We start from the raw sequence: 27,473 nt of genomic DNA, 5'->3' as shown, positions 1-27,473 counted from the left end.
AGTACCATACTGTTTTGATTAATATAGATTTGCAATAAAGTCTTAAATCAGGAAGTGTGATGCTTCCAACTTTGTTTTTATTTTATGAATTGTTTTGGCTATTTGGGGTATTTTTGGCTCCATATTAATGTTAGGATGGATTTCGTTACTTATATAAAGAATGCCATTGAGATTTTGATAGGGATTGCATGACTCTGTATATTGCTTTGCATAGTATGGATATTTTAATAATATTAATTCTTCCTGTCCATGAGTACAGAATATTTTTCTATTTATTTGTGTCTTCTTCAATTCCTTCCATCAATGCCTTATAGTTTTCAGTCTGTAAGTCTTTGGTTAAATTTGCTCCTCAGTATTTTATATTTCTTGATACTTTTATCAGGAAATATAATGGGATTGTTTTCTTTTTTAAGTAGGTTGTGATTTCTGTATAAAAATTCTCCCGATTTTTGTATGCTAATTTTGAAACATGTAATTTTATTGAATTTAACTATTAGTTCTAACAGTGTGGAATCTTTACGGTTTTTTAACATATAGGATTATATCATATAAAGACAGAGATAATTTTACTTCTTCCTTTCTGATTTGGACAATTTCTTTCCTATACGTATTAAAAATGAATATGTGGAAACTGAAATTAAAGGATCAATACCATGTATAATCTCTCTAAAGAAAATGAGACACTTAGGTATAAATTTAACAAAACATGTACAGGAACTGTATGCTAAAAATTCCAAAATGCTGATGAGAGAAATCAAAGAAGACTTAACTAGATGAAGAGGCATACCATATTTGTGGGTTGGGAGACAGCATAATGAAAACGTCAGTTATCTCCAAACTGATCTATAGGTTTATGCCATTCCTATCAAAATTCCAGCGAGGTTTTTTATAGACACAAACAAATATATTCTAAAATGTATAAGGAAAAGCACCCTAGAATAGCTAAAACAATCTTGAAAAAGAAGAATAAAGTAGAAATAACCACTCCACTTGATATTAAGTTCTACTGTATAGCTATAGCAATCACAACAGTGTGTGGTATCAGTGGAGGGACAGATAAATTGATCAACTGAACACAATAGAGAATTCAGATGTAGACTCACAAAAATATGCCTGCATTCATCTGTTTTGTGTTGCTATAACAGAATACCACAAACTGGGTAATTTATAAAGAAAATAAGTATGTTTCTTACAGTTGTAGAGTCTGGAAGTCTAAGGTGGAGGAGATCACATTTGCTGTTCTTGCTGTCATTTCATGCTAGAAGGTGGAAGGACAAGTGGGCACAAGACTGCAAGGGGGCCAAACGCACTTGAAACAAACCCACTCTGTGATAACTAACCCAATTTTGTGATACTGGTATTAATCTATTGATGAAGGCAGAGCCCTTATGATCTAATCACCTCTTATTAGGCCCACCTCTCAATACTGTTGCATAGAGGATTCAGTTTCCAACATTTGGACTTTGGGGGACACATTCAATCCGTAGCAATACCAAACTTACTTTTGACAAGGGTGCAAACACAATTCAATAAAAGAAAAGTAACCTCTTGCACAAATCATGCTGCAAGCCAATGGACATCCATAGACAGAAAATTTAAACCTTGGCCTAAACTTCACACCTTTCACAAAAATTAACTCCAACTGGATTGTGAATTTATATGTAAAACATAAAGCTATAAAGCTGCTTGAAAAATATAGGAGAAAATATTTGGATCTAGGACTAGACATAAACTTATTAACCTTTACACCAAGAGTATGGCCCATGAAAGAAAAACCTGACCAACTGAACCTCATCAAAACTAAAAACTTTGATCCTGCAAAGACACGGTCAACATGTTGAAAATATTACCACAGACTGAAAGAAAATTGTTTCAAACCATATTACCAACAAAAGACTAATATTCATCACAAATTAATTATCATCAGCATAAATATATTAAGGAATATTAACACATAGATGTTCATTAATATATTAATGAATATTAATATAGAGAACTCTCAAAACTCAATAATAAGAAACCCAATTAGAAAATGGACAAAAGTATGAAGAAACATTTCAATAAAGAAGATATACAAGTGGCAAATAAGCATATGATAAAATATTTAACATCATAACCATTAAGAAAACTGCAAATTAAAACCACAAAGAGGTGTAATCATACATCTATTTAAAGTGCTAGAATCAGAAATAGTGACAACACCAAATGCTGATGGGGTATGGAAAAACTGGGTTTCTCAAGCATTGCTGGAGGGATTGTAAATGTTGAGCTGTTTTGGAAAACTGATAGTTTCTTTTAAAACTAAACATTCAACTACAATGTGGTCCAATCATTGTACTTCTAAGCATTTATTTCAGAGAAATGCACCCTTATGTTCACAAAAAGCCTGTAGATAGATGTTTATAGCAGTTTTATTTGAAATAGACAGAAACTGGAAACAACCCATATGTCTTTCAATGGGTGAATGTTTAAATAAACTGCGGTACATCCAAACCGTGAAATACTATTCAGCAATAGAAAAGAATGAACTACTGTATTGATACATGCAACAACTTTGATGGATCTCCAGGAATTATGCTGAGTGAAAAAAGCTAATTCTAGTGGGTCATATACTATGTGATCCCACTTCTATGACATACTTGGAATGTCAAAATTATAGAAATGAAGAGAAGGTTAGTTGTTGCCACCTGTTGGGGACAGCGTTGGAGAGATGGAAGTGGCTGTGGTTTAAAAGGCAACACAGGGAATCCTTGCAAGGATGGAACTATTCTGTATTGTTCTGTATCTTTACTATACCGATATCAAAATCCTGGTTGTGATATCATACTAGAGTTGTGAAAGATGTTATCTTTGGGAAAAACTAGGTAAAGGGTATTTGGCATCTCTCTGTACTATTTCTTACAACTGGATGTGGGTCTATACTTATACAAAATAAAAAGCTTAATTTTAAAAAGCTAGCACTGGAGGGGGAAAAAAAACAGCTCTCCTAAAGAATATTCCAGAATTCCAGAGTTAAAGGGAGTGCATCTACTTAAGGGAGAAGGGTTCAACACTGGTTCCTGAGTGCACACTAGAAAAAAACTAGATGACAACTGGCAACGTTTGGGGAGAAGATTGTGAACATATGGTTTTAAGAATTATATGTGAATTTGGTATGAATAAAATAGGATGGTAAACAAAAATATTTGGTGTACATTCTGAGAAAACAAATATGCTATCATGTATAAATACATAAAAAAGAAAAAATGACAAGACATCTCATTGAAACAGAAAGAGAAGAAGATATAAGAGGAAAGAATAAAAAATTACTTACTGTGATTATATGAAATGCATTAGCTGAAGCTTAAAGGATAAGAAGTCAGCTACATTGACAAAGGGACAGAAATGAAGAGGGTATATGTTCTAGTTAGAGGAATAACAAATGCAAAGCCCAGGGCTGTGACTGAATATTTGAGGAAATGCCACTAATTGGGTGTGACTGAAGCTGAACATGAGGTGTATTTATAGAGGTTACAGAGGTTCCCAGAGCAAAGAATTGTCTTGTAAACCATGCTAAATAATTGGAAGTCTATCTGTACTTAAAGAGGTAGGAAATTATTGGAGAAATATATCTCTTTGCCTGCTTGCTATCTCTTATTCTCACCCTTCCTGCTTGTTTTACTTTCCTTCCTTCCTCCCTCCCTCCCTCCCTTCCTTCCTTCAATTTCCCTACCCTCTCCCATCCTCCCCTCCTCTCTTTTTCTGCATTCTTCTCATATTATTTTCTACTATTCAGTAATACACTAAACTAGGCACCAAAAGTGCAGAAAAAAATGGCTGCTCTAAGTGCTTATAGTCTAGTAGAAAAAAGTACACATGCAATTAGCTTATTATCTTTGGAATTTTTTTTTCCTTTTGGTGACATAGAAATGAAATATATTAAGCCCTATAATGTTTCAGACTCTGTGCTTAACATTTTGCCTGTGGTATCTCATTTTATCCTCATATTAGGAAAAATTATATGTAAGCATATTAACATATTATATAAATGCTTTTTATAATTAAACTCTGTGGAATTTTGTCCATGAGGTGTTCAAAACAGTCTAGACATCCTTCTGTTGTGAGTACTCCAGTGAAACCTTGAGGGATGCTGTAGCCCTTGACTCAATGAAATTGTCAGTTTCCATCTATTTCAAAAGTTCTATAATCAGATGGAAGTGATAGTGAACTCTTGCACTATTCTTAGATGATTTAAATATGATATATATTTTTTGAAGATAGAAACCAATGTTTTACCATATCTTCTTATTAAAAATGCTATGCCATTCTCTCTGGTGTGGTGGTGGCTATGCTCGTGCCAGGACCAGCTTCCAAAAGAATCATTTTATATGGCTTGCCTAAGTTCCCTAGGAATTTCAGAGGCTTAAGACATTCTTTTGTTCTGGTTTCAGTAGTTGCATAGTTGTATTGGTCATAATTACACGGAAGTTTAAATGGGGTTAAATGTCCATATGTGTATGTATTTACATACATGTATATAAAATTGAATCATCCTATGTCCACAGCAGTCATAGCTAACAAAATAATAGAATTTGAAGAAATCCAAGAGTCCTGCAAATGACTGCTGGTGCCCTGGCACACGAAATTCAGAAAGAAAAGGGCAGTGTTATTAAAGGATTCTTGGACATTTCTAGGACCAAGAAATGTTCCTAAGTGTGAAATGTCATGTTTCTGTTTCCTGAAAACTGTATCCTCAATGGGAAAATTTTGATTCATTTTGCTACAAAATGCTTTACTAAATCAGAGATATTATCTCTAAGCAAAATTCTATTAAATTTTGGTTTATGATTAATTGATGAAAGTCAATACATCATAGAATATATCATTAATATAGAGCAGTGAAAATTAATGTTGTAAATCTTGATATTCTAGTATAACTTTTGTCTCCACTGAACTATTTGGCCTGAAGCAAGTAGCTTTATGCTTGTGGGTCTCTGTTTTCTGCTCTAGAAAATGAGGAAGCTGGAAACATTGACTTTTAAATTGTGTTCGATGTCCCAGGAATCACTGGGTCAGGAAGAGGGTACTGTGTTCAATGGATCCCATTTTCTGAGGTCAGAGACTCTCTAGGCTCTAAAGACCAGAGCCCACTGGGTGGTCAAATGCAAAAGAGAAGTCTGAATAGTAGTCCTGTTCAGGCTTATGATTGTGTCATGGCTGATGAGGGGTTCATATCAGACATAATCTCTAATTTATAAAGAAGCACCTCTAGACCACGCATTTCTGAAAATCAAATCATCCACCCTTTTACGGAAGCAGAAGCAGGAGTGGGAGCAGGAGAAGGAAAAGAAGAAGAGAAGAAGAAGGAGAAGGAGAAGAGAGGATTAAACAAAGGAGTGTCAAAGTTATGCTCATGCATAGTGATCATAAAGGCAGAGATTTTTTTTTCATTCTATGAACTGTCTCATTTTGGGGAATCTTCGGAAACTACTTTGCTATAAGAGATTGAGAAACCAGATCCCTTACACATTGGTGAGATCACCTGATCTGAAAGCATGTTTCAGCCAGGGTGGCTGCTACCTCAGAAATTCAAATATCGTGCAGACCAGAGTTTATTTTAAGAAAATCTGAAAGAAGCTGCCAATCAATCTAGTTTCTATAAATCCCAAAATAGAATTTCAAAAGTCTAGTCAGATTTTTAGGGTAGTGAAACTATTCTGTGTGATGCTTTAATGGCAGATACATAATCATTATATATTTGTCAAAACCTACAGAGTGTATGACACCAAGAGTGTACCACAAAGTTAACTATGGACTTTAGGTAAAAGATGTGTCAATATAGGTTTATTAATTGTAGCAAAGTTCCACTCTGGTGCAAGATGTTAATGGTAGGGAAGCTGTGTGTTGGGGCAAGGGGTTATAGGGCAATTCTACTTTCTGCTCAATTTTGCTGTGAACCTAAACCTGCTCTAAAAAATAAAGTTTAGTTTTTTAAAAACTCTAGCATGACTTCCTCTTTATATACGAACAAATAAAATGTTTTTGTCAACTGAACAAATGCTTATAAAGCACCAACCATGCATAGGTCTGTAAGATCCATGGAGCAGGAACCAATTTCCTCAATGCTATTTCCCTGTCGTTAGAACAGTGTCAGATACAGAGGGAGCATGCATGTATTCAACTGAATGGTGAATAAATGCATGCCTACATACATGTACGAATACAAAGGAACTGTGATAGGTGTTTGAGATACAATGGTGAATGTGAGATCTACTGTCCACACTGTCTTGGCAGAACAGATAGAGGCAAGTTCACTTTTAGTTGTGACCAACAACTTGAATGGAATCAGGTTGTGTGTGTTTGTGTGTGTGTGTGTGTGTGTGTGTGCATGCGAGTACATTTGAGTGACAGATAATCATAATTAGGGCAGGAGTGCATCACAGATGGGCTTCTAATTTTTCAGATGACATCACAGATACCAGGACTGGATACCATGAATTAAGGAAGGCTCTCTACAGTTTAAAAATATCAAATGGAGTTCACTGAGATGAAGACTAGAGTTATTCTTATAACCAAGGCAACTAAATTTCTTTCCATTATCTCTATGTGTTGGGACAACTTATATTGCTGCCCTGGAAATGAGTAATATCTGTCTAATGGTGCCAAATGGGAAAACTGTATCCAAATTAGTGCAAGAGGCCATAAAACTGTCAGACTCTGCTCGAAGTCATTTGTATCTGTGTGACAAATTTCCAGGAGTTAGGTCTTAGTAATGTTGAACTCTATTTAAGCAATCCCAGGTGCACAGTTCCAGTTTTAACAAGCTTATTTGCTTATGCTTCAGCTTAAAATTTCATTTAACATAATTCATAAAAAACTTTAAAACTACCAGGGTGTTAAACATTCCAGTTCTAATAGATATTCTAGCTCTAGTAGAAATTAGAACAGACTCTAATTTCTTTATTGATGCACACAAGGAAACATTCTAGAATGTATTAATTTGTACCTTATTAAGTTCCAACTGTAAACATTACCTTAATATTCTGTACTATTTTTTCTTAACAGTTATATTATTAGCTTTATTTTTCAGCTGAGGAATCTAAGGCAAAGATTGACTCAGCTAGAAACAAACCAAGTGTCATATCCAGAAAGAGACCCAATTTGTGTTAATGTTAGAACTGACAGTCTCTTTGAAGGCAGGAAATATGTCATTTTCTCCAGAGAATCCCTTCATTCCCTAGCAGCATGCTCTGAATTTAATTGACTTGAACAAAGCACCAGATAACACCATAGTCTCAGAATGAAGTAAACAATATTGACCTGGACACTCATGATAAATGATGATAAATGAATTGCTTAGCTGAATTTCTGTAAAAGCCATAAATACCAACCAAACAACAACTATGACTTTTAAAAGTAATTTAAATGTTTCATGTTGTTTTGATTTAACATAAAGATTCGAGAAAATTTATCAAACCAGTGATATGAATACAAAATATAGAAACCTGGAAAAATTATAGAATTTAAGAACGAGGCCGCCAAAGACATTTCCTAATGCTTGTAAGGCTTCCAAGTTCATGTCTGATTAATATTTTATCTGTTATTTAATCATTTCATCATTATTTAAATAAATTATATTTATTGAGTATTTTGGTCACTAATTAATTGTATGTAGTCAGCCACTAATGCATGTTTGAGTTTGTCAGATGCTACGCAGCCTAGTTTGTAAGTGCTTATATCAGAAATGATGTGTTTGAGTCCAGTTTAAATAAGACAGTTTGTTAGTAGTAGAGAAGAAAGTCTGAGTTTCTATATAAAACTTTTCTTCCCCTATCCAAGACCCACCTCTGAACCACTGTGGTTCATTCCTTCACTTAATACTATGCCCTAGGCACTCTTCCAGGCACTAGACATATAACCATGAAAAAGAAAAATTAGAGTCTCTGCCCTTCCATGAAGCTCACATTTACATGGGGGGAAAACAAATAAATAAATAAGAACAAATATCTATATGATGTCAGATGATAATAAGCACTACAAGGAAAAAATTTAAGTAGGATTGGGATCAAAGAATGACAGATATGGTCATTTAGAAAGGACAATGAGGAAAGTGCTATTGTGGGGAAGGTATTGGAACAGGCATCTGGATTAAGTGAGTAAATGAGTTATGTGAATGTCTGGGAAAAGAATTCTCAAGTTAGAGAATGGCAAATCAAAGGCCCTGAGGTGAGAGCTCTCTTGGCATGGTAAACAAATTGCAAAAAGGCCCGGTTTGGCAAGAGAGGAAATTGTAGAAAATGAAATCAGAGAGAGGCTAGGTGATATGGTTTGGATTTGTGCCCATACCCAGATCTCATGTTGAATTGTAATCCCCAGTGTTGGAAGTGGGGCCTGGTGGGAGGCTATTGGATCAGTGGGCAGTACCTCATGAATGGTTTAGCACTGTCCTCTCGGTGCTAAGTTCTCATGAGATCTGGTTGTTTAAAAGTGTGTAGCACGTTTCCCTTCTCTCTATTCCTCCTGCTCCAACCATGTAAGACATACCTGCTTCCACTTTGCCTTCCACCCTGATTGAAAATTTCCCGAGGCCTCCCAGAAGTCGTCATGCTTCTTGTTCAGCCTGTGAAACCCTGGGCCAATTAAACCTTTTTATAAATTACCCAGTCTCAGGTATTTCTTTATAGCAGTGCAAGAACAGAATAGTATACCAGGCGTGGTGGCTCATACTTGTAATCCTGGCAATTTGAGAGGCCAAGGTAGGAGGATTCCTTGAGCCCAGAAGATCAAGACCAGCCTGGGAAACATAGCGAGACTTGGAAAATTCAAGAAAGCAAGCAAGGAAGGAAGGAAGGAAGGAAGGAAGGAAGGAAGGAAGGAAAAAAGAAAAAGAAAAGAAGAGAAAAGGAAAAGAAAAAAAGTCAGAAAAGTAAGCAAGAGCAAAATAATGGAGTCTTGTAAACCATAGTAAAGATTCTGGATTTATTTTTTCTAAGTTACCTGGAAATACCATTAAAGATTATTATTTGCCAGACAAACTATACATGTGTGATAGGTAAGAGAGGAACTGATATGCTGTGGCTGTGTCCCCACCTAAATCTCATCTTGAATTCCCACGTGTTGTGGGAGGGACCTTGTGGGAGGTAACTGAATCATGGGAGCAGGTCTTTTCCATGCTATTCTCGTGATAATGAAGAAGTCTCATGAGATCTGATGGTTTTACAGAAAGGTGCTTCCCTGCACAAGCTCTCTTTTCTTATCTGCCACCATGTAAGACATGCCTTTCACCTTCTGCTATGATTGTGAGTCATCCCCAGCCATGTGGAACTGTAAATCTATTAAGCCTCTTTCTTTTGTAAATTGCCCAGTCTTGGGTATGTCTTTATCACCAGCATGAAAATAGGCTAATAAGTTGGTACCAGCATAGCTGAAAAGATACCAGAAAATGTGGAAGTGACTTTGGAACTGGGTAACATGCAGAGAGGTTGTAACAGTTTGGAGGGCTTAGAAGAACACAGGAAAATGTGGGAAAGTCTGAAGCTTCCTAGAGACTTGTTGAATGGCTTTGACAAAAATGCTGATAGTGATATGAACAATAAGGTCCAGGCTGAGGTGGTCTCAGATGGAGATGAGGAACTTGTTGGGACCTGGAGCAAAGGTGGATCTAGTTATGTTTTAGCAAAAAGCCTGTCAGCATTTTGTTCCTGCCCAAGAGATTTGTGAAATCTTGAACTTGAGAGAGATGATTTAGGGTATCTGGTGGAAGAAATTTCTATGCAGCAAAGCATTTAAGATGTAACTCGGGTGTTGTTGATGGCATTCAGTTTTATAAGGGAAGAAGAGCATGAAAGTTCAAAAAATCTGTAGCCTGACAATGTGATAGAAAAGAAAATCCCATTTTCTGAGGAGAAATTCAAGCCAGCTGTAGAAATTTGCATAAGTAACCAGGAGCCAGGTGTTAATCCCCAAGACAATGGGGAAAATGTCTCCAGGGCATGCCAGAGGGCTTCACAGCAGCCCCTCTCATCACAGGTCTGGAGGCCTAGGAGGAAAAAGGGGTTTTTTTGGACCGGACCCAGGGTCCTTGTGCTGTGTGTAGTCTAGGGACTTGGTGTTCTACACCCCAGCTACTCCAGCCGTAACTAAAAGGGACCAAAGTACAGCTCAGACTGTGGATTCAGGGGGTGCAAACACCAAGCCTTGGCAGCTTCCATGTGGTGTTGAGCCTATAAGAACACAGAAGTCAAGAATGGGGTTTGGGAACCTCTGCCTAGACTTCAGAGGATGTATGGAAATGCCTGGATGTCCAGGAAGGAATTTGCTTCAGAAGCAGGCTCTCATGGAGCACCTCTGCTAGGGCAGTGTGAAAGGAATATGTGGGATTGGAGCTCACACACAGAGTCTCTACTGGCGAACCACCTAATGAAGCTGTGAGAAGAGGGCCAGCATCCTCCAGACCCCAGAATGGTAGATCCACCAACAGCTTGCACTGTGTGCCTGAAAAGCTGCATACACTCCACACCAGCCCATGAAAACAAATGGGAGGGAGGCTATATCCTGCAAAGCCACAGAGGTGGAGCTGCCCAAGACCATGAGAACCCATCTTTTGCATCAGTGTGACCTGGCTGTGAGACATGGAGTCAAGAGAGATAATTTTAGAGCTTTAAGATTTGACTGCCTCGTTGAATTTCAAACTTGCATGGGACGTGTAGCCTCTTCATTTTAGCCAATTTCTCCCATTTGGAATGGCTGTATTTAGACAATGCCTGTACCCCATTGTATCTAGGAAGTAAATAACTTGCTTTTGATTTTACAGGCTCATAGGTGGAAGGGACTTGCCTTGTCTCAGATGAGACTTTGGGGCGTGGACATTTGAATTAATGCTGAAATGAGTTAAGACTTTGGGGGAATGTTGGGAAAGCATGGTTGGTCTTGAAATGTGAGGACATGAGATTTGGGAGGGGCCAGGGGCAGAATGATATGGTTTGGCTGTGTCCCCACCCAAATATAATCTTGAATTCCCATGTATTGTGAGAGGGACCTGGTGGGAGGTAATTGAATCATGGGGGCAGGTCTTTCCCGTGCTCTTCTCATGACGGTAAATAAGCCTCATGAGATCTGATGGTTTAAAAAAATGGGAGTTTCCCTGAACAAGCTTTCTCTTTGCGTATTGCCATCCATAAGACATGACTTGCTTCTCCTTGCCTTCCACCATGATTTTGAGGCCTCCCTAGCCATGTGGAACTCTAAGTAAGTTCATTAGACTTTATTTTATAAATTGCCCAGTTTTGGGTATGTCTTTATCAGCAGCATGAAAATGGACTAGTATAAGAACCAAATAATTTTTTGGCTATTCTGTAATCTTTGGGGAAATGATGGTAATGATGTTGGAATGGAGGTGTAATAAGTGGTTGGATTTGGAATATATTTGTCATCATTAGAAACAGTAACAAGAAAGGTTTATGATATCCATGTTTCTCAAGATGAATTTTCTACTATTAGCTCAGACTTTTAGAGCCAAAAGGCACAAAATTGATCAGTCCCATTGCTGTACTGTAGCAGAAACCATGGTGTATAATATAGAGAGAATTTATATAGAGGAGCAAATCTTAACAAGGAGATAGAAAACTCTTTCTAGTTTACCAAGTAACAAAGCTAGCTCCCATCTACAGAGCAAAGTAGAGGGAAGCAAAACTTACCTAGTTTCTGTTTTTTCTAAAGCTTTTATTTTAGGTTTAGGGGTACATGTGCAGGTTTGTTATACAGGGAAACTCCTGTCACAGGGGCTTGTTGTACAGATTATTTCATCACCCAGGCGCTAAGCCTAGGATACAACCGTTATTTTTCCTAATCCTCTCCCTCCTCCAATCCTCCACCCTCAAGTAGAGCACAGTGTGTGTTGTTCTCTTTCTGTCCATGTGTTCTCATAATTTAGCTTCCATTTGTGAGAACGTGCTGTATTTGGTTTTCTATTTCTGTGTTAGTTTGCTAAGAATCATGGCCTCTAGTTCTGTCCATGTTCCTGTAAAGAACATGATTTCATTCTTTTTTTAATGGCTGTATTGCATTCCAGGGTGTATATGTGCCACATTTTTTTTTAATCCAGTCTACCATTGATGGTCATTTAGGTTGATTCCACGTCTTTGCTACTGTGAATAGTGCTGCAGTGAACATACATATACATGTGTCTTTATGACAGAGCAATTTATACACCTTTGGGTATACATCCAGTAATGGGAATCCTGGGTCAAATAGTAGTTTTGTTTTTAGCACTTTGAGGAATCACCACACTGATTTCCACAATGGTTTAACTAATTTATACTCCCACAAACTGTGTATAAGTGTTTCCTTTTGTCCACAACCTTGCCAGCGTCTGTAATTTTTGACTTTTTAATAATAGCTATACTGACTGGTGTGAGATGGTATCTCTTTGTGGTTTTGATTTGCATTTCTCTAATGATCAGTGATACTGACCATTTTTTTCATATGCTTGTTGGCTGCAGGTATGTTTTCTTTTGCAAAGTGTCTGTTCATGTCCTTTGCCCACTTTTTTAGGGAGTTGTTTGGTTTTTCTCTTGTACATTTGTTTAAGTTCCTTATAGGTACTGGATATTAGACCTTTGTCAGATGCATAGTTTGCAAATATTTTTCCAATTCCATAAGTTGTCTATTTACATTTTTGATCACTTATTTTGCTGTGCAGAAGCTGTTTAGTTAGATCAACTAACCAATTGATTAAATTGTCAATTTTTGCTTTTGTTATGATTGCTTTTGTCATCTTCATTATGAAATCTTCACCAGTTCCAATGTCGAGAAAGGTATTGCCTAGGTTGTCTTCCAAGTTTTTAATAGTTTTGGGTTTTACAGTTAAGTCTTTAATCCATTTTGAACTGATTTTTGTAAAAAGTGTAAGGAAGGGGCCCAGTTTCAATTTTCTGTATATGGCTAGCCAGTTCTCCCAGCACCATATATTGCATAGGGAGTCCTTTCTCCATTGCTTGTTTTCTCAGCTTTGTCAAAGATCACATGGTCATAGGTGTGTGGCCTTATTTCTGAGCTCTTTATTCTGTTCCATTAGTCTATGTGTCTGTTTTTGTACCAGTACCATGCTGTTTGGTTACTATGGCCCTGTAGTACAGTTTGAAGCTGGGTAACATGATGTCTCCAGTTTTGTTCTTTTTGCTTAGGATTACCTTGGCTATTTGGGCTCTTTCGTTATTCCACATGAGTTTTAAAATAGTTTTTTTCTAGTTCTATGAAGAATATTATTGATAGTTTGATATGAATAGCATTGAATCTGTAAGTTGCTTTGGACAGTATGGCCATTTTACTGATATTGATTCTTCCTTTCCATGAGCAGGAAATGCTTTTCCCATTTGTTTTCGTCCTCTCTAATTTCTTTGAGCAGTGTTTTGTAATTCTCATTGTAGATATCTTTCACCTCCCTGGTTATCTGTATTCCTGGTATTTTATTCCTTTTGTGGCAATTGCGAATGAAACGGTGTTCCTGATTTGGCTCTCAGCTTGGCTGTTGTTGGTGTAGAGGAAGGCTAATGAATTTTGTACATTGATTTTTGTATCCTGAAACTTTACTGAAGTTGTTTATCAGCTGAAGGAGCTTTTGGGCTGAGACTATGGGGTTTTCTAGATATAGAAATATGTCATCTGCAAACAAGGATAACCCGAGTTCCTTTCTTCCTATTTGGATATCCTTTATTTCTTTGTCTTGCCTGATTGCCTTGGCCAAAAACTTACCTAGTTTCATTAATAATGAAGGCTTTTCATAAATTTGTTAGTCAATGATCTTGGCTACAAAGAAGAGGAAATGATTCTGACTTGTTTAAGCTGAAAAAGAATTTATTTAAAATGTATTAGATTTTTCACAGTATTTATGACAAAGCTGGAGAAGTAGGCTTTTAATATTGTGCAGAAGCAAAGGAAGATAGCAGCAATAAGAACCTCAGCCAGAATCACAGCACAGAGAAGTCTGGTAGAGATACTGCTGCCACTGCTGCTTTTGGCCACTGGAAGCCACAGCATGTGTTATAACTGCCACTTTCACAAAGGCCAGTGCTGGATACTGGACATTTCCACTGGAGCCATGGTAATAGCCGTTTTTGAAAGGATACTGCTATTTCTACTGCAACCACCATCACAATGTCCATATCTGCTTCTATCTGTTACTGGCTTCTGTCTGAATACCTATAGCATTTGCTTGGTTTAACCTAGATCAATTGTGTGTTGCTGTGCTATAAGAAAGTTTGGAATAAAGATTATGTAACCATGTAGACATTTAAAATGGCTTCACCACTCACCAAGACCAAGACTTATACAGTGGTGAATTCACACAGCACAGGAGGAGAGATCAAATGCAAGGAAAACAAAAATATAGAAAAAAATGTATTGTAGAAAATGGCAAATATATAAGCTAAGGTCAATAATTTTCTTCAAGAACTAGTAAGGTATCTTATGAAAGAACATTTTATTCTAGTGCAAACCTTGACAGGAAAATGGTGACAGTCATTACATTAAAAAAGTAATAAAGAGAACCTGGAAGAAAAACAATTCAGACTGCAGATAATTCCCTGAATTGAGAATTTCTATCAGTTCGTTAAGGAGGAATCAAAAATTTGTGTCTGAATCTCTGGTAAGAACTGAATTATAGCTCCTCGAATTTTATATGTTGAAGTCCTAACTTACAGAAGCTCAGAATGTGACTATATTTGGAGACAGGGTCTTTAAAGAGGTAATTAAGGTAAAATGAGGACATATAGGTAGTCCCAAATTCAATATGACTGGTACCCTTATAAATAAAAGAGGACTAATGCAGACAATACAGACACAGACACAGGGAGAAGATGGACACCCACAAACCAAGGAAAGAGCTCTCAGGAGAAACCAAACCTGCTGACACCTTGATCTTGGACTTCTAGCCTCCAGAACTGGGAAGAAACAAATTTCTGTTGTTTAAGCCCCCCAGTCTGTGGTATTTTGTTATGGCAGCTATAATAAACTAATAAAAGAAGGAGTCAATAATTATTATCCGAATCCCTTCATCTTTTACAATCTAGTCCAAAAATGGCAAATGTACACCATATGAACCTTCACTCCATGTGCTGAGCTAGTTTAGATATTGATAATAAAGAATCATATTCTTTCATGTTGAACCCAATCTTGATTTCAGATTTCTTCTCCACACAATGTTCAGGCAGCCACTGCTAATAGATTAGTGTTGGTGCGTTGGTGGAAATCCATTTTTGTCTCTGTTAGTGGACCTGTTTGGTAAAATGCCTAGTTCCCCCACGAAATTATTTCTGCCTTAATTTCGCTATTTACCTAAGGGACATTCAGGAGCAGATTGTTCAATTTCCATGTAGTTTTGTGGTTTTGAGTGAGTTTCTTAATCCTGAGTTCTAATTTGATTGTACTGTGGTCTGAGAGACTGTTGTGATTTCAGTTCTTTCGCATTTGCTGAGGAGTGTTTTACTTCCAATTGTGTGGTTGATTTTAGAATAAGTGCTATGTGGTGCTGAGAAGAATGCATATTCTGTTGATTTGGGATGGAGAGTCCTGTAGATGTCTATTAGGTCAGCTTCGTCCAGAACTGAGTTCAAGTCCTGAATATCCTTGTTAATTTTCTGTCTTATTGATCTGTCTAATATTGACAGTGGGGTGTTAAAGTCCCCCATTAATATTGTGTGGGAGTCTAAGTCTCTTTGTAGGTCTCTAAGAACTTGCTTTATGAATCTAGGTGATCCTGTGTTGGGTGCATATATATTTAGGATAGTTAGCTCTTCTTGTTGCATTGCTCCCTTTACCATTATGTAATACCTTCTTTTTGTTGTTGTTGTTGTTTTGTTTTGTTTTGTTTTAACTTTGATAGTTTAAAGCCTGTCCTATCAGAGACTAGGATTAAAACCCCTTGCTTTTATTTTTCTTTCCATTTGGTTGGTAAATCGTCCTCCATTCCTTTATTTTGAGCCTATGTGCATCTTTGCACATAAGATGTGTCTCTTGAATACAGCACACCAATGGGTCTTGACTCTTTATCCAATATGCCAGACTGTGTCTTTTAATTGGGGCATTTAGCCCATTTACATTTAAGGTTAATATTGTTATGTGTGAATTTGATCCTGTCATCATGATGCTAGCTGGTTATTTTGCACATTAATTGATGTAGTTTCTTCATAGTGACATTGGTCTTTATATTTTGGTGTGTTTTTGTAGTGGCTGGTACTGGTTTTTCCTTTCCATGTTTAGTGCTTCCTTCAGGAGCTCTTGTAATGCAGGCTTGGTGGTGACAAATCCCTCAGCATTTGCTTGTCTGTAAAGAATTTTATTTCTCCTTCACTTATGAAGCTTAGTTTGAATGAGCGTGAAATTCTGGGTTGAAAATTCTTTTCTTTAAGAATGTTGAATATTTACCCCCACTCTCTTCTGGCTTGTAGGGTTTCTGAAGAGAGATCTGCTGTTAATCTAATGAGCTTTGCTTTGTAGGTAACCTGACCTTTCTCTCCAGCTGTCCTTAACATTTTTTCCTTCATTTCAACCTTGGAGAATCTGGTGATAAGGTTCTTGGAGTTGCTCTTCTCAAGGGGTATGTTAGTGGTGTTCTCTGTATTTCCTGAATTTGAATGTTGGCCCATCTTGCTAGAGTGGGGAAGTTCTCCTGGGTAATATCCTGAAGTGTGTTTTCCAACTTGGTTCCATTCTCCCTGTCACTTTCAGGGACCCCAAACAATCATAGGTTTGGTCTTTTCACACAGTCCAATATTTCTCAGAGGCTTTGTTTGTTCCTTTTTATACTGTTTTCTCTAATCTTACCTTCACACATTATTTTAGTAAGTTGATCTTCAATATCTGATATCCTTCAGTAGAAGGATTACATATCATTCTACTGTAAAGACACGTGTGCACGTATGTATATTACAGCACTATTTACAATAGCAAAGACTTGGAACCAACCCAAACATCCATCAATGATAGACTGCATAAAGAAAATGTGGCACATATATACCATGGAATACTATGCAGCCATTAAAAAAATCAGTTCATGTCCTTTGCAGGGATGTGGATGAAGCTGGAAACCATCATCCTCAGCACACTAACACAGGAACAGAAAACCAAACACTGCATGTTCTCACTCACAAGCGAGAGTTGAACAATGAGAACACATGGACATAGGGAGGGGAACATCACACACTGGGTCCTGTCAGGGGGTAGGGGGAATGGGGAGGGAGAGCATTAGGACAAATACCTAATGCATGCAGGGCTTAAAACTTAGATGATAGGTTGATAGGTACAGCAAATCACCATGGCATGTGTATACCTATGTAACAAACCTACATGTTCAGCACATGTATCCCAGAACTTAAAGTAAAAGAAAAAACAAAAACAAAAAAGCAAACGCAAACTATTCCTGGCCTTATGTTACTATCAATTGTTTCCCTTACTTCTTTTAAATAATCCTTTTTCTAGCTTTGAGTACTTTTCTCAAATGCATGTACTGATCCATACTCAGCTAGATATTCAAAGAGGATCCTCTGCAGATCTCTCTCTCTCTGTCTCTCTCTGTCTCTCTCTCTCTTTACTAATACCCTGCTCCTGGACTCTCAACTTCAATGCTTCAACTCAGAAAGAACATGGGCTGTGCTTAGGTTTCCCCTCTGTTCTGTGGACCCTATGGAACTGCTGGGACAGTCATTTGACTTACCTTATCATTTCATCTCTCTCCTGTATAATTTTCTGGCACTGTCTGATTTCTAATATCTGAAAACTGTTGTTTTACATATTATGTCTGCTTCTTGTTTCATATGGGACTGCAAATACAATTTTTGTTCCTCCATTTGGTCTGATGCAAAATTCCATGTAAGCACTTTAAATAAAATGTGGTATATTTGTAAGTAAATATATTATAAAATATTTCATATATATATACTTTAAGTTCTGGGATACACGTGCAGAATGTGCAGATTTGATACATAGGTATACACATGCCATGGTGGTTTGCTGTACCCATCAATCCATCATCTACATTAGGTATTTCTCCTAATGCTATCCCTTCCCTAGCCCCCCATTCCCCATTAGGCTCTGATGTGTGATGTTCCCCTCCCTGTGTCCACGTGCTCTCATTGTTCAACTCCCACTTATGAGTGAGAACATGCAGTGTTTGGTTTTCTATTCCTGTGTTAGTTTGCTGAGAATGATGGTTTCCAGCTTCATCAATGTCCCTGTAAAGGACATGAATTCATTCTTTTTTATGGCTGCATAGTATTCCATGGTGTATATATGCTGGAAATAGGAATGGTTTTACACTGTTGGTGGGAGTGTAAATTAGTTCAACCATTGTGGAAGATAGTGTGGTGATTCCTCAAGGATTTAGAACCAGAAATCCCATTTGACCCAGCAATCCGTTACTGGGAATGGACCCACAGAATTATAAGTCATTCTACTATAAAGACAGATGCACACATATGTTTATTGCAGCACCATTCACAATATCAGAGCCTTGGAACCAACCCAAATGCCCATCAATGATACACTGGATAAAGTAAATGTGGTACATATGTAAAATAGTTCTAAAAGCAGAAAAACTTTTCCTGGAAAAGGAATTCTTAGATGGTAAAGCATTTGACATCTTTTCCAAATTTGTAAGATTTTAGGTAAAAATTGTTGTTATCTCATTCAACTTATACCTAAAGGAGTAAATTTGGACCTCTCTTCCTTTGGAATTGTTTCTTAAATTTTTCAGAAATTAAGCCCCAATATGAGAAGTAAATATTTCTGACATTCAGCAACACATAAAAATTAGAATTAAGGATGCATTTGCATAAAATTGGTTTTACTACTGAGGAAAGCTCCTCTTTAAGTCTCAAAATAATCTACATATAATTCATGTTTATAATTTTTTAATTAAATAAAATTAGAATCCCAAAAAATTGACATTAACTAATAACTATAGAATTAGCAGAAGGTAATTTACATGTTTTATTTGGGTTCATTAATGTGTATCATTGGTATAAAATATTACCTTACATTCTCAAAAACATTTTCCAGGAACCCAGTATATATTAATTATGCAAAATATAAATTTTAATAAGCAATTACTATATATTCACTACTGTATTCCACATAGAAAATACACTAGAACATGAGTCAGGGCATTGCTGGGGCACACAATTTTGAGGCAGGAATTTCTATCATTTTACTAACAAATATTATTTGCAAGTTATAGTATCAATGAACTTTGACCACTACTATTATTATAAGTTCCACAGTTTCATAGCTTAGATTTCCATAAGGAAATGGTTGAGAGTCTGCTGAGAAAGCAATAATACGTTCAACAAAATTTGGTTTGGGTCCCGGGCATGCACTAACTTTGCTACTCAGTTTTCACTCCTCTCTTCCTATAGCTTCTCTTTTTATGACTAATAACAAATCTTACATCAGATTGGACTTGGTTTCCAGATCTTTAAATATTAGTTCACTCCTTCACATCAAATCATGTGTCTTAGTTAAAGCACTTTGGTTTTAAGCAACAGAAATTAAATCATACAAACTGAAAAAAAGATGATTATGATACAGATTTTTAAATTTAACCCACAAACAGCAAGTACATTTTGCTTTTACAAATAAATGGAACCAGAAATTGGAAAACTTACAGAAAGCAAAGCAACTGTACTCACAGTCTTTTTCACTCCTACCTTTTCAAATTTCTCTGATTCATTTTGGAATTAGCTGACCATGAATCCCATAATTTCTGACTGTGCTTGTCCTCAATTCAGGTAATAATCAGAGGTCAATTTTCGTTTTTGAATGTCAACTCAAAATTACCTAAAGCCATAAACTGACTGGTTCACTTTGAATCGAATAGCAACACCTGGTACAATCACCTGATCAAAAGAGCAAGATTACAAAAAACAAATACAGCCCCCAGGACTTGCCACTATAGGTCCTGCTCATTTAAATGACTTGTCTGTGAAGTTATCTTTTACATTAGATTGCAGACTCCTTGAGTGCAGAACTGTTCAATTTGTAATATCTAGAAAGGATTATAACATGAAAGTTATTTATTTTGAATAAATAAAAAAAGTAACTAACACTAAGGAGAACCAAATATGTATCAGGCATGTTGATAAGTACATTACATAAAATAATTTATTTATTCCTTACAACAGTCCTCTGTGGTAGCCACTATAATTATTTTCATTTTACAGATGTGAAAACGGAGTCTCAGAGAGAGATTGCAGTAACTTCCTAAGCTTTCACTTCTATTGAGATGAATTTGAATCTAAGACTCTAACTCCCAAATTATCGACAAATCAAAACTTATTCTGTACCAAGTGATCCCAGGTTTCCCAGGGATCTTGAGCATCTCAACTTAGCGGTCTTCCTCTCTAACGCACTGCCCTTTCATCATTTGTATTAGTATTTAGTAGTCTCATTTAAATTTACAGCTATTTTTCTTCTCTAAAAAATGAACTGAGTAAAAGCAAGCATTCATCACTATACAGAAATCCAGCTACTTATACAGAACTTGACAGATTGCCTTTCTTTGGTGAAGTAGATTTTACAAGGTGTCCCATTACGTCTTTCATCAGAATGAAGAAAAACTTTTGTGTGGAGGTTGTTTTTTTAATAATTGTTTTTTAACTGGCCAATTTTTATAGAGATTTAAAGGCCAAATCTTCTAAACATTTCTGCTCTTATTATTTCTCTGGGAAGTTAGCAATGATAACATCAAGTCATCTTGTGATGAATATAAGAATCACAGCAGGGTGTTACTGGGTCCAGGAGTTGTGATTGGGTGGAAGGCCTGTTGTCAGAAGTTGTCTTCATACATGATTGAAAAAGCAATAAGCCTGCTGTGGAAGATGCCTTAGTGGAGTCCGAATGCTACCTGAAGGGAGTGAATGTAAATTGCTAGGTTACCAAAGCAATTCAAATTGTCTGATGGAAAGAGTATTGTATATGGCAACAACACTGCTCTTTGATGCTTTGAAAGTAAATTTTGAAAAATGTCTTTCCTCTAAAGATAAAAAGAAACATGAGAGAAAGAGGTGAAGGATCAGTAGGAGTCACAAATCATTTTCAAGAGCCAACTGAGTTTAAAATGTGTCAGATGGAATATAAATAAGATAAATATCCTATTGTCTTATAGTAAAATAGAATAGAAAGCACTATCTACTTATTCGTGGTGAATTTTTGAGACAGTATGTGTTCTAGTTACCTAGTAAGTTGAATAAACATAAGACAAATTCAAACACATAAAAGTAGTCTGTTGGAAATGTTGCTCCATTTCCTCATTTATTTTCTTTGCTTACACATTCCTCTATTTTGACAGTTTTGAGGAATTAAGATATGTAAGATTTTTCTGGCAGAGAATACAGAGACAATTTGACTTAAGACTTAGTTTTAAAGAGAAGGTTGGGATTTAATATAAGCCATGAAAAGATATATTGGCCTCAGGCAACTGTCAGTAGTTGTTTGCCATCTTAGGTATATATTTTTTCTCCTAATCAACTGTACCCCTAGCGCCTGGTACTATACCATGCATTAGTAGATACCTGGTTATGTTTATTTTGGGGAATGATGGCACCCACTAATCTATAGTATTCATGACATTTAGGTATAGTCACTTGCTCATTCCACAAATATTTATTATGTGGTGCTAATGAAACTTGGGCATAGGACTAAAATAATTAATACTGTTTAGCAATTTAACCCATGTTAAAAATAGGAGGGAAAAAGATGGATTTTAAAAATATTATCAAATTATAAAAACTTGCATAAAAAGTATATATTTCTTAGTTTGGGAATTATCCCATATGAAGAAACTGTGTTATAATATTCAAATCACTATATGATCTGAATAATAATTTTTAAATATCCAGAAGTGAATAGAAATTATGTGGGCATTTCATTCATACAGACATACAGAGTGTTAAGTAATTAAAGAGTTGTTATTTTTAAGAGATAATACTTTTCAAGAAGAAGCCAGAAACTTGGTCATAAAAATGGAGATGAGAAAGAGATAAGACTAAATGGAGAATGACTAAAATTTTTTAAATGTAAACAGGAAATGCTGAGAGTGTAGATCACCTATACTCTATATAATAGCACTATTAATGGTTTCAGTATTAGAATGCTACCTAATACTGAAAATATTTCTTAGCACACAACTTTCTTAAAGTTGGTTCTAAGCTTGAAGTTTTTGTTATCTTTAACTTCTCTATTCTCTTTCCTAGGTACTTAATCATTGAGTGACTATTGATAGTTCCCTTAGAAACAACATCTTAGATGCATCATTTCCTCTTTATATACTATGCCGCTTAATAGTTTAGGATTTTATCACTACAAAAGTTAATTAATAAAATATTGTTCTATGTGGTCTCCCTATACCAGACTTCACTTCACAGAAAAGAATCTGGAATACCACCACCACTCTAATTTTTATAAAAAATATCCCACCAATAAAATTACTTTCAGGGACTTGAAGTGGAGCAAGTTGGTGGAATAGAATTCTCCACTGAGAAATTCCCCCACCTCAAGGACACCAATTTAACAACTATCTACACAAAAAAAGAATCGGAAAAAAAAAAGAGGCCGGGGTGGTGGCTCATGCCTGTAATCCTAGCACTTTGGGAAGCCTAGGCGGGTGGATTACCAGAGGTCAGGAGTTAGAGATCAGCCTGGCCAACATGGTGAAACCCCAGCTCTACTAAAAAAATGCAAAAGTTAACGAGGTATGGTGGCACATGCCTATAATCCCAGCTACTTGGGAGGCTGAGGCAGGAGAATTGCTTGATCCTGGGAGACAGAGGTCGCAGTGAGCCAAGATCCCACCACTGCACTCTAGCCTGGCCAACAGAGTGAGACTCCGTCTCAAAAAAAAACCAACAACGAAAACAATTTTTGTCCTTCATAAGAACCAAAAAATCTTAGTGAGCACGCACAGTACCTGGTTTTAACTTCATATAATTGAAAAAGACACTGAAGAGATAGGAAAAACAGTCTTGAATTGCCAGTGCCACCCCTCTCCTTCTCCCGGCAGTGACAGAGTGGGGTGGAGAGCATTTCTGTGTTCCGGGGAGAGGGAGAGCACAGCAATTTTGAGGCCTTAAACTCAGCGCTCCCCTATTATAAAAGAAACAAACTGGACCATACTCCACTGATGCCCAGCCACAGAGACAGTATTTAAATCAGCCCTAGCCAGAGGTGAGTCACCAATCCCAGTAGCCCAAACTTGAGTTCCTGAACTTGAGTTCCCGAAAGCCTCACCACCATAGGCTAAATTGCTCTGGGGCTCTAAATAAACTTGAAAAGCAGTCCAGACCACAAGGACTGCAACTCCTAGGTGGGTCCTAGTGCCGAACTAGACTCAGAGACAGTGGACTCCGGGGACAAATGACCTACTGAGACACTAGCCAGGGCAGCTAGTAGAGTGCTGGCATCACCCCTCCCCTAACCTCAGGCTGCACGGCTCCAAAAGAGACTTCCTTATACTTGAGGAGAGGAGAGGGAAGAATAGGGAGGACTTAGGCATACATCCTGGATAACAGCTCAGCCACAGAAGGATAGGGCACTGGCTAGAGTCATGAGATCCCCTTTCCAGGCCCTAGAGCCTAGAAGACATTTCTAGACATACTCTGGGCTGAAAGCGAACCCAGTGCCTTAAAGGGAAAGACCCAGTCTGGGAAGGATTCATCACCTGCTAACTGAAGAGCCCTTGGGCCCTGAATACCAGCAGTGATAGGCAGGTACTACGTCGAGGGCCATGGGTGAGACTCTGAGACTTGCTGGCTTCAGGTGAGACTCAGCACATTTCCAGCTGTGGTGGCTAACGGGTGAGACTCTTGCTTGAGAAAAGCAGAGGAAAAAATAAAGAGGACTTTGTCTTGCACCTTAGGACCCAGCTTGGCCACAGTGCGGGTAGAGCACCAACTGGGCTCTTGGGGTCCCTGATTCCAGGACTTGGCTCTTGGACAGCATTCCTGGACTTCCCCTGGGCCAGAGAGAAGCCCTCTACGCTGAAGAGTGAGCCCCAGGCCATACCACAAGCTGACTGAAGAGCCCTTGGGCCTTAAGGGAACCTTGGTGGTAGTCTGAGAGTATTCCCCATGGGTCTGTTGTGTCAGTGGCCATGGGATGAGGCTTCTTTGCCTTTGGAAAGGGGAGGGAGAAGTGAGAAGGGCTGCATCTTGGGTTTGAGTATCAGCTGAGCTGTAGTATAACAGAACACCAGGAAGGCTTCTAAGGTTTATGACTCATCCCTGGCTCCTGGATGATACCACTGAACCCACCTGGGGCCTGGAAGAACTTGCCACCCTGAAAGGAGGGACACAGGCCTGAATGGTTTTGCCACCTGCTGATTATAGACCCCCCCCAGGGCCTTCAGAGAACAAAGGATGTAGCCAGGAAGTGGTTACAGCAGGCCTTGGATGAGACCAAAGCTGCGCTTAGTTCAGATTGGATCCAGTGCAGAGTCCTAGTTGTGGTGGCGATAGGGCTGCTTGTGACACTCCACCCCCAGCTTCAGGTGGCTCAGAACAGAGAGACTCCATTTGTTTGAAATAAAAATAAGAAAAGAGAACAAGAGTCTCTACCTGGTAAACCAGAGAATTTCTCTGGATCTTGTCCAAGACCATCAAAGTGGTACCTTTAAGAGTCTACAAGAACCACAGTGTTACTGGGCTTGGGAGGCCCCCTAAAGCAGATACAGCTTAGATCACAACACCCCCATCCTTTTGAATATCTCAAAATCCTTCCCAAGAAGGACAGGCACAAACAAGTCCAGACTGAGAAGACTACAATAAATGCTTAACTCTTCAATGTTCAGACACAAACATCTACAAGTATCAAAAACATCCAGGAAAACACGATCTCACTAAATGAACTGAATAAGCTACCAAGGACCAATTCTGCAGAAACAGAGATATGTGACCTTCCAGTGAGCCAAGATCGTGACACTGCACTCCAGCCTGGGCAAAAGAGTGAGACTCTGTCTCAAAAAAAAAAAAAATTGCGGAAATAAATGAAATTAAGAGCAAGTGGAGACAGTGCAGGACACAGAAGAAAATTTCAAAAAAAATTTTTTAAGAGACAACATTGTATCTCTAAATCAAGAAAAGAATGAGATGAAAAAGGACAGATCAGGGATTAAGTGCAATTCTTATAAATCACACATTTTACAATTAATTTATTATTTAAAATTCAGTGAGAATGCTGGAAGATAAAACTTAGGAAAATTTTGGAAATCTTTCAGAAAGCAATGAGTTAACAATTAACAATAAAACAACAGAGAATGTGGAATGTGTGTGTGTATATATATAATTTCTCCTTTTTTATATTTATATTTATATTTATACATTGTGTGTATGCATAGGTCTCTGTAACATCTCTTCTATCTCATATATGTGTGATATGGTTTGGCTCTGTGTCCCACCCAAATCTCGTGTTGAAGAGTTCGTGTTGAACTGTAATCCTCATGTGTTGAAGGAGGGGTCGACTGGGAGGTGATCGAGTCATGGGGATGGACTTCACCCTTGCTTTTCTCATGATAGAATTCTCAGGAGATCTGGTTGTTTGATAAGTGTGTGGCACTTCCTCCTTCACTCTCTCTCCTGCTCCACAGTGGGAAGACATGCCTTGCTTCCCCTTCGCCTTCCACCAGGATTGTAACTTTCCTGAGGCCTCCTCAGCCATGAGGAACTGAGTCAATTAAACCTCTTTTCTTCATAAATTACCAAGTCTCAGGTAGTTATTTATAGCAGTGTGAGAATGGACTAATACAATGTGTGATATTCAGGAAGTCCAACACCCAAACTGTTAGAGCTCTAGATGGAGAAAATAGAAAAGTGATGATGAAGTCATTAATAATTGCAAATAATTAGAAAAACTTCAGAATGAAAAAATGTGGAAGAACCCCACTTAAGTGCCCAAAACAATAAATAAAAAAATATACACCAAGACTGATGTTTGTGAAATTTCATAATACCGATAATAACAAGGCCTTGAGATTTAAAACTTATTGAGACTCAGAACGTTGTCTTGGTTGAGCAATTTGCAAGATACAAGAGATGAAGTAATGCTTTATAAATTTTTATTGGAATTATTTTCAACCTAGAATTGTACACCCAGCCAATCCATTAACTAGATGTGCATGTACAATGGAAACTTTAAGACACATTTTCCAGGCACATTGTGGTATGCAGAATAATGGACTTCCTAAACATATCCATGTTCTCATCCCTGGAATCTGTGAATATGTTACTTTAAATGGCAAAGGAAAATTAAGGTTGCAGATGGGATAAAGTTTACTAACAAGCTGTCCTTAAAATATGGAGATTATCCTAGACTATCCAGATGGGCTTGCTGTAATCACAAGGGTCCTTAAAAGTAGAAGTGGGAGTGCAGAAGAGGAGGTCAGATGTAAAGTGAGAAGAATCCAGGCCACCATTGCTGGCTTTGAAGATGGAGGAGAAGGTCACCAGTCAAGGAATGTGGGGAGACTCCAGACACTAGAACAGACAAAAAAAAAGTGATACTCCCCTTGATTTTAGCCCAATGAGATCTAAGACTTCTAAACTACAGGACCACCTGGTAATACATCTGTGTTGTTTAAGCCACTAATTTGCACTAATTTGTTACAGAAAAAAATAAAAAACGAATACATATGCTTTTGTGAGAACGTACAGTAAGATTTTCTCCACTAAAATGGAAGAATAAACCAAGAACAAGAGACCTAGGATACAGGTCAATACAGGCACTATAACACAGGAGAAAGGGAAAGAAAAGGTAATTCCCAAGATGGCTGCAAAAGAAAATTTCAAGACAACTTTTGTGGACCAAACCTAGAGACTGAATAGACCAACCTGAAACAAGGGGATAAAAGACACTTGGATGGAGCTGGAAGCCATTATCCTCAGCAAACACAGGAACAGAAACCCAAACAGCATGTTCTCACTTATAAGTGGGAGCTGAACAATGAGAACACATGGACACAGGGAGGGGAACAACACACACTGGGGCCTTAGGGGTGAGAGGGAGAGCATCAGGATAAATGGCTAATGGATGCTGGGATTAATTCCTAGGTGATTGGTTGATACGTGCAGTGAAACATGATGGCACACGTTCACCTATGTAACAAACATGTACATCTTGCACATGTATCCTGGAACTTAAAAGAAAATTTTTAAAAAGACACTTGAAGGATTCAGAGGAAAAAAGTAATTAATAGATTATTTGATATATTTGATCATGCAGAAAATTGTAGCAAGATATTTTTAACAGAGTGATTAAATTGTGTGTCAAGAGTTAGCCGGATATTTAAAGAAAACTAAGCAAAAAGTTGTGAAAAAAAGGAAGTTCATTCACCCATAGTACAGTACTTGAGTAGAATCTATGCAGTCATAATAATAATAAAGACGTTATATATATTTTGCCAAAAATTGTAATCCATCTGTTATAAGAGAATGGTTAGGAGGAAAATGAGTAGG

This window comes from Nomascus leucogenys, chromosome 12 (assembly GCF_006542625.1).
Source record: "Nomascus leucogenys isolate Asia chromosome 12, Asia_NLE_v1, whole genome shotgun sequence".
In the NCBI taxonomy this organism is placed as follows: domain Eukaryota; kingdom Metazoa; phylum Chordata; class Mammalia; order Primates; family Hylobatidae; genus Nomascus; species Nomascus leucogenys.
This window is presented reverse-complemented; position numbering follows the sequence as displayed.